The 13,144-nt window shown below is 37.0% G+C and overlaps 1 protein-coding gene across 2 annotated transcripts in view; it reads right to left on the bottom strand.

Moving 5' to 3' along the window:
* The window catches only part of Ptprr (protein tyrosine phosphatase receptor type R), a 281,279-nt gene that overhangs the window by 142,240 nt on the left and 125,895 nt on the right, over window positions 1-13,144 (bottom strand). The window lies entirely within an intron of this gene.

The following is a 13,144-nucleotide window of genomic DNA, read 5'->3' on the forward strand; positions in this document are numbered from 1 at the left end:
AATTAAAACATTATCTTTAAGGAGTTAATCTTATGCTGTTAGAATAAGGGTAGTTGAAAACTAGGGATTCCATGAATTCTGTATGGCATCATGATATACAGCATAACTCTAGTAAGAATGCAACAAAACCAAATCATATACATAGTACTGGCAGCAAGGTTAATTAATTTTTTAAAGCCATAGGACACTATGAAGAGCCTTAAAATGTTCATGATCTTTGCTCCAGTAATTTCCCAAACTTATCTTAATGAAATGCTCCAATGAATGAACACTAAACAGGCACAAATTTTCTTTTCCACCTTATAGTAAAAGATCAGAAGAAACTTAGATGAACACCTATAGCCACGAGGAAAAGTAAATCATGATACATTAGTGAAATGCAATTGTGTAAATCTTCCTCTTTCTTGCATCATCAGTTTATGCTATTAGATGTTTCTAATATGTCTTCAAATGTACTGTAATTTTTCTTATATTTAACAAAAGCCAAATAAACCCCCAAACTTCTCCATCAAGTTACTATTCCTTTTTTTTTAACTCTGTTTTCAAACAAAATACTGCATTGTACATATTTATTGATTCCAATTCCACTTTCTCTCTTCCTGTATTGATTCCTAAGCTAAACTCAGTACTATATTCAGGGATCAATCCTCAATGCTTATCTTGTTGAACTATCAGCAGCCTTTGACCAGACAACTTCTCCTCTTCTTTGATACTTTTTCCTCATTGAATTTCCAGGATGCCATACTTTCTTAGTGCTGTTTCTCATTGACCTCTACTTTTCAAGTCTCCTTTGGTTATTTCTCCTCATCTTCCCATATCTAACCCTTTATACATCAATTCTCCGTGTTTCCTTTTTCTCTACACTACAGTCTCAAATTAATCAGGACCTCTGCCTCACAACTCAACTTGTAATGTATCCAATGCCATGCCTGATATTCGTACCTAGATGATGAGATTTATTTTCAAACTCAACTCCTGATTCCTACTCTCTTTATCTCTTCCTCTTCATAACTGGAAACTTCAAACTTTGTTGGGCTCAGGTTTTTTTAAAAAAGCCTTTAGTCTTGAATTCTTTTTCTTTCCCTCATGCTCCCTAAATTGGTAAATCCAATCAGCTTTGCTATTGAACAATGGTCATTTCTTATCACCTCTACTAAACCACTCAATTCCTATCATCATGGGCCATGGCAACAGACTTTTAATTGGTCCCCCTACTTCCACTTTGCTTCCTATACAGTAGCTTATTTCCCACACAAAGCCAGGGTGATTTCCTAAACTATAAATTAGATCATGTCAGTACTTTTCTAATACTCTCTGGGGGCATCCCAATTTGTTCGGGATAAAATTAGAATTTGACGTGGCTCTACTTGATCTTCCTAATAGCATTCCCCCTGCCCCCATCTTCCCACTCTTCCCAGTATTCCACTCCATTTGTTCTGGTCTTTTTGTTTCTCAGAAACACCAAACTCCCTCTGGCCTCAAGCCTTCACATTGACTGTCTCATTATTATAAGCCGTCTCCTTAAGCTATCTTCAGGGCTCACCCCCTCACTTTGTTCAGGTCTGTACTCAATACAAGCTCTACAGAGATGACTTCCCTAACCAGATTATTTAAAAATATTACCTTGCCTGTCACTGGCTGACTCCTAATCCATTAAATTATTTTCCCTTAGTGATTTTATCTCTGATGTATTAAACACCATCCTTATTAGACAGTATGTTTCAATAGAGCAAGGATTTTGGCTGTTTTGCTTACTGATGATTCACATAGTCTGGCAATACTTGGCTTATGTCAGAAGTACAATAAACATCTTTTGAATGAATAAATAAAGTGGATCCATAATTCAAATACTAAGTGAAATAAGTATAATGCAAAGTATTTGTATACTTTGTGATCACACAAAAAATTAAAATAGTTGTGGGAAATAGGGTTTTAATAAAATATTGTTAGGTAGAATCAAAGCATTTTTTCTTTTCTTTTTTGTAGCACTAGGGGAGTCACTGATTTTTAAAATATAAAATTACCATGTATATATGGAATTGTAGTGAATGCAGTTGCTCTTTTGGAAAAATGATGTGTTTTAATCACATGCCTCAGAAAAAATTACCACAGTGATTACAGAGTTAATATTACTCTGGTACATTTGAAAGTTATCTCCCATTCTGTATAACTCAAGTTAAGTGGAACGATTCATAGTTAGACCATCTGGGTATAAAGGACAGCTCTTTCAATTAATAGCTAGATGCACTTGGACTAATTTCTTCACCCCTTTCAAGGTCAATTTCTTCATCTGAAAGAGGAGAGGATAATATATCTCCCTCAGATTAATCGAGATAAAGTGTATAGTGTATTGCCTGAAAGCTAATAGGCAGTTAATACATGTTGTCATTTAATATTGTTTTCTTGAACTGGGCAAATATATTTGCAATAATTTCATGGATAAAGATATTGAAATTCAGAAAGATTAATTGACAACCACTAAGTGGCAGAACCAGACTTTCTACCCTCAACCCAATGTCTGTGTGGTCATTTTGTAGGGGACAAGCAAGATCAGCTGTATTCTGCTTGGTATGGGGAGGATTGTTTGTCTCGGTGCAATTTTCTGTTGTAACTCTTATCTAGGTCACAATTAACTGCCATTTATCAGGATTCAGAAAGATCAGGCATAGCTAGAAGACCTACAAGCTAGAAATAATCTTGTGTCCATTTCCATGCACGATTAAGGAGCTTCTTGGGAAGGAACCCATCCTAAGAGAAGTGAGGGCTGGATCTCCAAACAACAATTTAAGGGCAATGGACTGGAGTGATATGAGAAAGGAATCAAGAGGAAAGAAATTAAGACTTATGCCAGAACCCTGGGGGAAAGAAGCTGAAATACACACACACACACACACACACACACACACACACACACCCCACATACTTTTGAGCACATATATAAGCAAGGAACATGAACAGCTGGCAGGAAGGCAGGAGAATAATCTACTTCCTTTGGTACACATAGAGCAGAGCTCTGATCCAGTGGTGGCTCAGAGAGCTCATCAGCATGTATGAGTCCCCAGTGATAAGGCACAAGGCCAAAAGCTTCAGCCACACCCAAAGAATGCTAGGTGCACATGTCAATGGCATCATTATTCATCCTGGAAGTCTTGGCGCAGTCATAGGCAGATATCACATTGTCCACACCTATGGTGATTTCCTCGGCATGGGGACCCCTGGACAGTTGACTCCAAAGAGCAAGAGTAGAAAACCTCTCTCCTACATATCATGCGAAACTGTGCTTATGAATGTTGGTGTTTTCTAGGATCCCCAACAATCAGGGTGGGAGAATTGAAGCTGGCCAGGAATCTAGTAATTGTCTAAGTGTAGAGTACAGGGAGACAGGCAGCAAGGACACTGCAAGCAATTTCTCTTAAAGTGCAAGTGCAGGTAGGAAGTGAGGGTTTCTTTTGACTTTGAGGATGACGCTGTTTGTCACTTTTCAACCTCCTCACTCTCAGCATCTTAAGAGATCCCTTCTTCAAAGCCCCTGTTGTTATACTTTCGATTTAAGGTAGGTTAAATATCCTATTCTCTAAGGTGAAATTATTTCTAAATATAACTACTGTAAAATATTTCTTGTAATATCAAGAAATCTCAAGTAAATAAGATATTAAAACAGCTTCAAAACACAGATGCAATCAATCTGATAATTTTCTGACAAGCCATGAATGAATATTTCACTGTAATTCTAGAATAAAATAATTTCTCATTGATTGTGAGTAAATTTGCATGTTTGTTATTAACTGATCAGAATTCTTCTGAGTACATTATTTTTCAACTTTGTATTACTATATCATAAAATACAGCTGCATTATTCATTTTTCATGTACTCTAGTTGAGTGTGTGAAAGTATCATTTCTGTTTTGTTGCATTTAAACTAGAGAAGTACACCAGAGAAACTATTCAGTATTTACACATGTGTGTTCTGTTTATTTCACTTAGGAGCATGGCTTCAATGTGCATTCATTTAGCTATAAATGTCTCTAGTTTCTGAAAGTGTAAATAAGGTTCAAAATGTATAATTGACAATGTGAAATAGGAAGAAAAGATCTAAAGAAATAGCAGAAGTGGGAAGGGTAGGGGAAAGGAAAGAAAGGAAATGAAAAATTATGAGAAAAGGAAAAAAATGGAAACAAAGTTTTTGTAAATAGGGAAGGATGGAAGGGGTGAAGGGAGGGCAGAGGAATGGGGAAAAATAGCCAAGACACATCATGTAAAGGTACAAGATCCCAATGATGAATGTAAATGTATTGTATACCTAAAATGTAACAATAAACTTAGTGAAAAAAAGCTAGAGAAGTATACAAGTATCTCAAAATTTGTTAGCTTTTCATTTACTCTAAAGGCACTGACAAATTTTTAAGACTTATTACCATCAGTAGAATTATTCTTGATAAAAAAGAAAATGAAAATCTTAAACATGAACAAATCAGCCCGCTGCAGACAGGCAGGTCTGTGGACGTGGCCCCGAGGTTGCCAGTCACGCAGAAAACACCAAATCAGCCCACTGTAGACAGGCAGGTCTGCGGACAAATTCCCAAGGTTGCCAGTCCCGCTGAAAACACTGAATCAGCCCGCGCCCCAGCAGCAATCCACTGGACACCCCCCCACTCCTTTGGGCTCTTCTCTGTACAGCCACCTGGTTCCACACTACAAAGATGCAGAGGACACTGGACCACCAGACCACTGTACTGGAGCTAATCAAGTTCTCAGCATTTAAAGAATTCCTGCCCAGAGGTAGGGGCTTCTGAGCCACTCTGCCACTGGTCCTGGTCCAGAGGAAGGAGCTTCCAGGCCACCAAATGTCCCGCTGAACCTGGCCCAGAGGAAGGGGCTTTTAGGCCACCATCACTACCACTGCTGCTGGCCCCTGGCCCACCTCTCCCAGCTCAGAGGAGGTGAGCCATGCAGATGCCAAAAGCACCCCCCTGCCTCGCCCAGTCAAAATGAGAAAACATGTAAATAAGTCTCAAAACCAGACTTCCAGATCACCCACAGCAACCCCAAATGGAAATGAGATGGAACACTCTGATACTCAACCACCTGGACCCATTGAACTGGCAACAAAAGGGGATCTGAAAAAAATGAAATCAGAAATAATTTCTCAGATAACAGGAGAAATTGTGCCCCTAGTGCAAGACATGATTAATAAATCTAGAGAGGAGTTGAGGAACATGATGGAATCCCAACATAGGAAACAAATGGAATCCAAAAAACAGATGCAAATAGATTTCCAGGACATGAAAAACTCCACTGAAAGTCTACACAGCAGAATGAGCCAATGTGAGGACAGAATTTCAGATATAGAAGATAAGATTGCAATTAATGACAGGAAAAGAAAGACTGTTTCAAAATTATAAGGGGACATGAGAAATCAATCCAGCATCTGCTAGATGATGCAAAGAGGAATAACATAAGACTGATTGGAGTCAGTGAAGAAAGAGAGAGTGCAGATGACATAAAAAAAACCTCTTCACAGAAGTAATGGCAGAAAACTTCCTAAGCAGGGGAAAAGAACTTGACATACAGATAAGTGAGGCATATAGGACTCCAAATAGTCTTGTTCAAAAAAAAAAAAAAACCAAAAAAAACTATGCATAGGCATATAATTGGTAAGATTCCAGAAACTCAACAGAAGAACAAAGTTCTACAAGCAGTTAGAGTAAATAAACAAATCACATACAAAGGAAAGCCCATCAGAATCACAGCAGACTTCTCAACACAAACCATCAAGGCAAGAAGAGCTTGGAGTGACATATTCCAAGCCCTAAAAGAAAACAGCTTCCAACCCAGATTGATGTACCCTGCAAAACTATCTTTCAAAATTGACAGAGAAATAAGATACTTTCAAGACAAAGAGCACCTTAGGAACTTTGTGAATACCAAACCAGCACTCCAAAGAATTTTACACAATAGCCTAGGAACAGACACTGAGGATCACAACCCCAGGAAGTAAAACAGAGTGAACTCATCTGGCATGACAAGAAATTAAATGTAAAGGGGGAGAACCCAACAAAAAGAAAAAGTCATGGCAATGATAAGTCAACACGTTTCAGTTAAAACCATCAACGTTAATGGTCTCAATTCACCAATCAAAAGAAATGGACTGGCAGAATGGGTCAAGAGGCAAAATCCAACAATATGCTGCATACAAGAAACACACTTAATTCAAAAGGAAACTCATAGACTGAAAATTAAAGGGTGGAAAACAATACTCCATGCAACAGGAATCCAAAAGAAGCAGGAGTAGCTATCCTCTTTGCAGATCCAGTAGATTTCAAACCAACAGTGATTAAGAGAGATGAAGAAGGACACTACATCCTTGTAAAGAGAGCAATCCAAGAGGAAGAGATGACAATCATAAATATCTATGTACCAAATACTAATGCACCCAACTATATAAAACAAATACTAACGGACATGAAAAGTCATATATGCACTAATACAATTGTAGTGGGGGACCTCAACATCCCACTATCACAAATAGATAGATCAACTAGAAAAAAATAAGTCATGAAATACTAGAACTCGATCGAACTCTTGAACAAATGAACTTAACAGATGTTTACAGAGTCTTCCACCCCACAAAATCAGAATACACATTTTTCTCAGCTGCACATGGGTCATTCTCAAAAATAAACCACATACTCACACACAGAACATGTGTAAGTAAGTGCAAAGGAACTGAAGTTATCCCTTGTATATTATCAGACCATAGTGTAATGAAATTGGAGATCCATAGAAGAAGAAACTGGAAAAATTTCATAAACACGTTGAAATTGAACAACACACTTCTGAATGACCAATGGGTCATAGAGGAAATTAAAGAAGAAATCAGACAGTTCCTTCAATTAAATGACAATGACAATACAACATATCAGAACCTATGGGACTCAATGAAAGCACTCTTACGAGGGAAATTCACAGCAGTGAATATGCATATTAGGAAAACAGAATGAGCCCAATTAAACAACCTAATGCTGAACCTCAAGCTACTAGAAAAAGAAGAGCAGGACTACCCCAAAGCTCATACAAGGGAGGAAATTATAAAGATCAGAGGAGAAATCAATGCAATGGAGACTAAGAGAACGATACAAAAAAATCAATGAAGCCAAGAGTTGGTTCTTCGAACGAATCAACAAAATTGACAAACCCTTAGCCAACCTTATCAGAAAAAGGAAAGAAAAGGCCCAAATCCATGCAATTAGGAAAGAAAAGGGTGAAATTACAACAGACCCAGGAGAAATCCAGAGGATCATCAATACCTACTTCCAGAACCTATATGCCAATAAGATGGAAAACACAGAAGAAATGGACAGATTCCTAGATACATATGAATTACCAAAGTTGAATGAAGAAGACCTAAAAATTCTAAACAACCCAATATCAACCAATGAAATTGAAAATATAATTAAAAACTTAACAATTAAGAGAAACCCGGGCCCTGATGGCTTCACTGCTGAATTCTACAAGACATTTGGAGAGGAACTGTTGCCACTACTGTTTAAACTCTTCACTGAAATTGAAAGGGAAGCAGTACTCCCAAATTCATTCCTGGAAGCAAGCATCAACTTGATCTCCAAAGCAGAGAAAGACCCAACTGAAAAAGAGAACTATAGGCCAATCTCACTAATGAACATAGATGCAAAAATCCTTAATAAGATAATGGCAAACAGAATGCAGAAGATCATCAAGAAGATCATACATCCTGATCAAGTGGGATTCATCCCAGGGATGCAGGGATGGTTCAACATACACAAATCAATCAATGTAATACACTATATCAATAGAACCAAGGACAAAAATGATATGATTATCTCCATAGATGCAGAAAAAGCATTTGACAAAATCCAACAAGCATTTATGATAAAAACCCTAAAAAAATTGTAAGAGGTGGTCCCTACCTCAAACTGAGAAAAGCTATCTATGAAAAACCAACAGCCAATGTCATACTAAATGGTCAAAAACTGAAATCCTTCACACTCAAATCAGGAACAAGACAAGGATGTCCACTATCACCACTCTTGTTCAATATAGTTCTGGAAACATTAGCCATGGCAATTAGACAAGAGAAAGAAATAAAAGGAATAAAGATAGGAAATGAAGAAGTCAAATTGTCATTATTTGCAGATGACATGATACTCTATATAGAAGACCCCAAGAACTCCACCAAAAGTCTTCTAGACTTAATAACCAAATTCAGTCAAGTAGCTGGTTACAAGGTCAACACACAAAAATCAATAGCTTTCCTATATACGAACAACAGACTCACTGAGAGAGAAATAAGGCAAACAATTCCTTTCACAATAGCTTCCAAAAAACTGAAATACCTAGGAATCATCCTAATGAAAGAAATCAAAGACCTCTTCTCTGAAAACTATAGCACTCTGAAAAGAGAGATTGAAAATGATATCAGAAAATGGACAGACATCTCCTGCTCCTGGGTAGGAAGGATTAATATAGTGAAAATGGCCATACTTCCAAAACTGCTATATAGATTTAATGCAATTCCAATTGAGATCCCAGCAGCATACTTCACGGACCTCAAGAAAACAATCCAAAAGTTCATTTGGAACAAGAAGAGACCCAGAATAGCAAAAGCAATTCTAAGTAACAGACATGGCAGGAGGTATCAAAATCCCCAACCTGCAACTATACTACAAAGCTACTGTGATAAAAACAGCATGGTACTGGTAAAGAAACAGACCTGAGTGCCAGTGAAACAGATTAGAAGATGCAGAAACAACACCAGACACACTCAGCCATCTTATCTTTGATAAAGGAGCCAAACACCCTCACTAGAGGAAAGATAGCCTCTTTAATAAATGGTGCTGGAAAAATTGGGTTTCAACTTGTCAAAGATTAAAACTAGACCTATATCTCTCACCATGCACTAAACTAAAATCAAAATGGATTAAAGATCTAAATATTAAAATAGAAACTCTGAACCAGTTGGAACAGAGGTTAAGTAGAACTCTTGAAGACATCGGTGTAGGAAAAGATTTTATGAACAAAACCTCCTTTGCCCATGAACTAGCACAAAGAATCAACAAGTGTGATCTCTTTTTGTTAAAAAGCTTCTGTACAGCAAAAGAAACCACCAGCAGTGTGAAGAGACAACCCACAATGTGGGAAAAAATCTTCACCTGCTATTCCTCAGACAAAGGTATACTATCTCAAATCTATAAAGAACTTAAAAAGATCAGACCTCCCAAATTTAAAGACCCAATCCGAAAATGGGCATCTGAAATGAACAGACATTTCTCAGACAAAGAAGTAGAAATAGCAAATAAATACATGAAAAAATGTTCAACATCACTGGTCATTCAAGAGATGCAAATGAAAACAACACTGAGATTCCACCTCACACCAGAAAGAATGGCTGTTATCATGAAATCAACCAATAACAAATGCTGGTGGGGCTGTGGGGAAAGAGGAACCCTGCTCCACTGCTGGTGGGAGTGTAGACTGGTGCAAGCACTGTGGAAATCAGTATGGAGATACCTCAAAGAACTAGGACTGTAAGTTCCATTTGACCCCACTATTCCATTGCTGGGGATCTTCCCCATAGAATTAAAAGAATCATACCACAGCGATATATGTGCACCCATGTTCATAGCAGCACAGATTGTAATAGGTAAAACTTGGAAACAGCCCAAATACCCATCAACTGGAGACTGGATAAAGAAAATGTGGATTTTTAAAAATAAAATGGAGTACTACTCAGCCATAAAAAATGAGAAATTAGAGACATTTATAGCTGAATGGATGCACATTGAGGCGATACTTTTAAGTGAAATAAATAGGACACACATGTATAAATACTGAATAATTTCTCTGGTGTGAGAAACTGAGAGTATAAATAAGGACTAAATGTATAATAAATAATGTGAAATAGGAAGAAAAGGGCAAAGGGGACAGAAGTGGGAGGGGTAGGGGAAAGGAAAGAAGGGTATGGAATTAATATGAGAAAATGGAAAAATAGGAACAAAATCTTTGTAAATAGGGAGGAATGGAGGGGTTGAAGGGAGGGCTGTGCAAGGGTGAAAAATAAGAACCAAGAGAGATTATGTAAAGGTGCAAATTTCCAATGATGAATGTCATTATATTGTATACCTAAAATGTACCCATGATTAGAATGAATAATTGATAATGCAAAATGGGAAGAAAATGTCCAAAAGAGTAGGGGTAGTGGGAGGGGCAGGGGAAAGGAAAGAAGGGAAAGGAAAAATGATGAGAAATGGAAAAAATGGAAATAAAGTCTTTGTAAATAGGGAAAGGTGGAGGGTGTGAAGGGAGGGCTAGGAATGGGGGAAAAATAAGAACCAGGATTCATTATGTAAAGGTACAAGTTCCCAATGAGAAATGTAATTGTGTGGTATACCTAAAATGTACCAATAAAAGAATTAAAAAAAGAAAAGAAAATCTTAAACATGTCTGGTTATCAAATGTGTCTTATTAGATGTGATTTGTTATAGTATTTGATTTTTGAGTATTGCTGGTTGTCATCTGCTTCAAGAGGACAATTGTTAAATAACAATTTTCCAGAAACATTTTACTGAGTTCTAAATGTTAAAAATGTAACTGGTAGATTTTAATAACAAATAGTCTATCCTGTATTTCATCTGACTACCCTGACAGGTACAGTAAAGAGTGTTTATTTTACTCTCATTGGAGTATACAAAAAATACTTTTTAGATTACAGCTTTCCTAGCTTTATAAAAACACACTGCCACTGTGATTTAGATCTTACCAAGTGCCAATTAGCACCTTTACATTTGAGGTAAAATAGATATGTAATCTGTAAATACATGTTTTGGTACACACTAGGCATACAGTGTGTATGCCTTTGAAGACCATGTCTCTGACCTCCCAGTTCTGTGAATGACATCTTTCCTGTTCTTACTAAGGGAAACCCATTTCTCATTGTGCTTCCACCCTCTGTTGTGTTCTTAAGAATTTTCCTTTTCTGCATCATCCCCTCCTCCTTCACAACTGGGTTAATTTTACTAGCACATAAATATGTATAAGCCGTCTTCAACATTAAACCTTCATAGGATCTGAATCTCTGTTGTTCTATTTTTTCATTATAAATTCTATATAGTTTATTGATTTTTCTGATTTCTGCCAAATTCTTGTATCTATAGCTATGTTCTAATTGCAATGGACAAATGAGTATAGTTCCAACACGAATACTAAGTAATAATATTATTTATGTTGAGAGAAGACAGAAGTGACACACTGTAACAAAGAAGCATGCCAAAGCTTCACTCATTCATCAATAACATGAGTGGCCTCATTGCTGAATCAGACAATAATTTTTGAGTATTGGAAGAATATTTTTCTCTCTTGTTTGTGAATTTCAGAATATAATAGCTACAGACATGAAAATATTTAGGTTTAATCTGTCTTGTTAACCATCATTTAAAATATTCTCAAGCCCATCATCCATAGTTTCTGCCTTGTCTCTATCTCTATTTCACTGTTAAACAACTCATCTGATCCTATTCCAACAATTGAAAGGAACCAATTTCATCAAAATCATCAGTGATGTCCATAATGTCATATCAATAGACACTGGTGTATACTCACCAAATTCTCAGCAGCTATTTGGCACTATGGACTATTCTTTTCTTCTTAAAACTTTCTTTTCTTAGCTTCTGTGGCACCATATATACCTGGCTTTTCTCCAACTTCAATGGTGTTCCTTTTCATCTCCTTTGCTGGCCCTTCTTTTTCCAACCAACTTCTAAATGGTAATAAGACTTTGGGTTCCTTCCTGGACCCTTTATATCTCCCATGTGTACTGTTTCCCTAAGAAATCTTATCCAGTCCAAGTTTTTATGCATTCTTTATATTCTGATGCTTTACAAATGTCTATCTGTAGCCCAGTTCTTTTCTCTATGGACTCAATATCTAACTGCAACTCAATACCTTAATTAGGATATCCAAAATAAATCTCAAATTTAATATGCCCTAAATTGATATTCTGACTATTATTAAGCCTGCTATTCTTTGAATTTTCTCACTTTAATAAATAATCATTCAATTGTACAAGATAAAAAAAAACCCTGAGAAGCACCTTTGAATTCTTTGCTTTGCATGCCTACCACATCCACTCCATTTTCAGGTACCTCAGTACTGTTTGCAAATATGCAATGCACTTTTCCATTTTATCTATCTTCATTTTCAGCGCCATGTTCATGTTACCATTATCTAGGTCTTGGGGAGTTCCTGTAGCATTCTATGTCCATTTGTCCCTTCCAGTCTATTCTGCATCACCTCAGTAGAGATCTTTTAAAATTATAAATAAAATAATATCTGCTCCATGCAGAGACTCTTTAAAGCTTTTTCCCTTTTTGCTTTTAGAAAACAGTCCCTGCTCCTTGCCATAGCTTACAAAGTCCTGCAAATTTCTGAGTCCAGATCACTTCACTGGCCTCACCTTCGTCTTTCCAGTGCTCACACCACTCTGGCCTCCTTTCTGGGTTTGAAAACTTTTGTATGGGTTGGTCCTTCTGTTGGAGATGCAGCTATGCCACGCCTTGCTTTCTCTGCATTCTTTACGTTTTAGGTCAAAAGTTCACCTCATGTGGGCTATTGCTAAGCACAGTATCTAAAGAAGCACCCCACACCCACATCCATTCTCATCACACTCTCTTAAGTATCTTGTATGTTTATTTCATAAACTTCATTATAATTTCTAGTAATTCATCCTGTCTCTTTCTCTTTCTTTCTCTTTGTGTGTGTATTTGGTTGTCAGAATGTTAGTTCTTTGAGGAGGAAGTCATTTTGCCTTGCTTACCCCAATAGTTATCATAATTACTGGAGCACAAATATGTATTTAATAAATTTTTATTGACCAATTGGATGGAGGCAAACAGAAAATAACAAAGAATGAGAGGGAATAGAAAATAGCCAAAAGTAGAAAGGACTCTAGTTAAGGCTCCACAAGCAGGTTTTGAAGGGGATCTAATCCCTTGATAAGAGAAAGGCAATCTAAGGCCCACTTAACTTTCTGTCTATACCTGCACATATTAATCTTTATCTTTAAAGAACAATCCAATGTTCTTATAGATCAAAGTACATTATTGAGCCATGC

Source organism: Heterocephalus glaber, unplaced genomic scaffold, assembly GCF_053883595.1.
Source record: "Heterocephalus glaber isolate CG9 unplaced genomic scaffold, H.glaber_assembly_v1.0 deba00001571, whole genome shotgun sequence".
Taxonomy (NCBI): Eukaryota; Metazoa; Chordata; class Mammalia; order Rodentia; family Bathyergidae; genus Heterocephalus; species Heterocephalus glaber.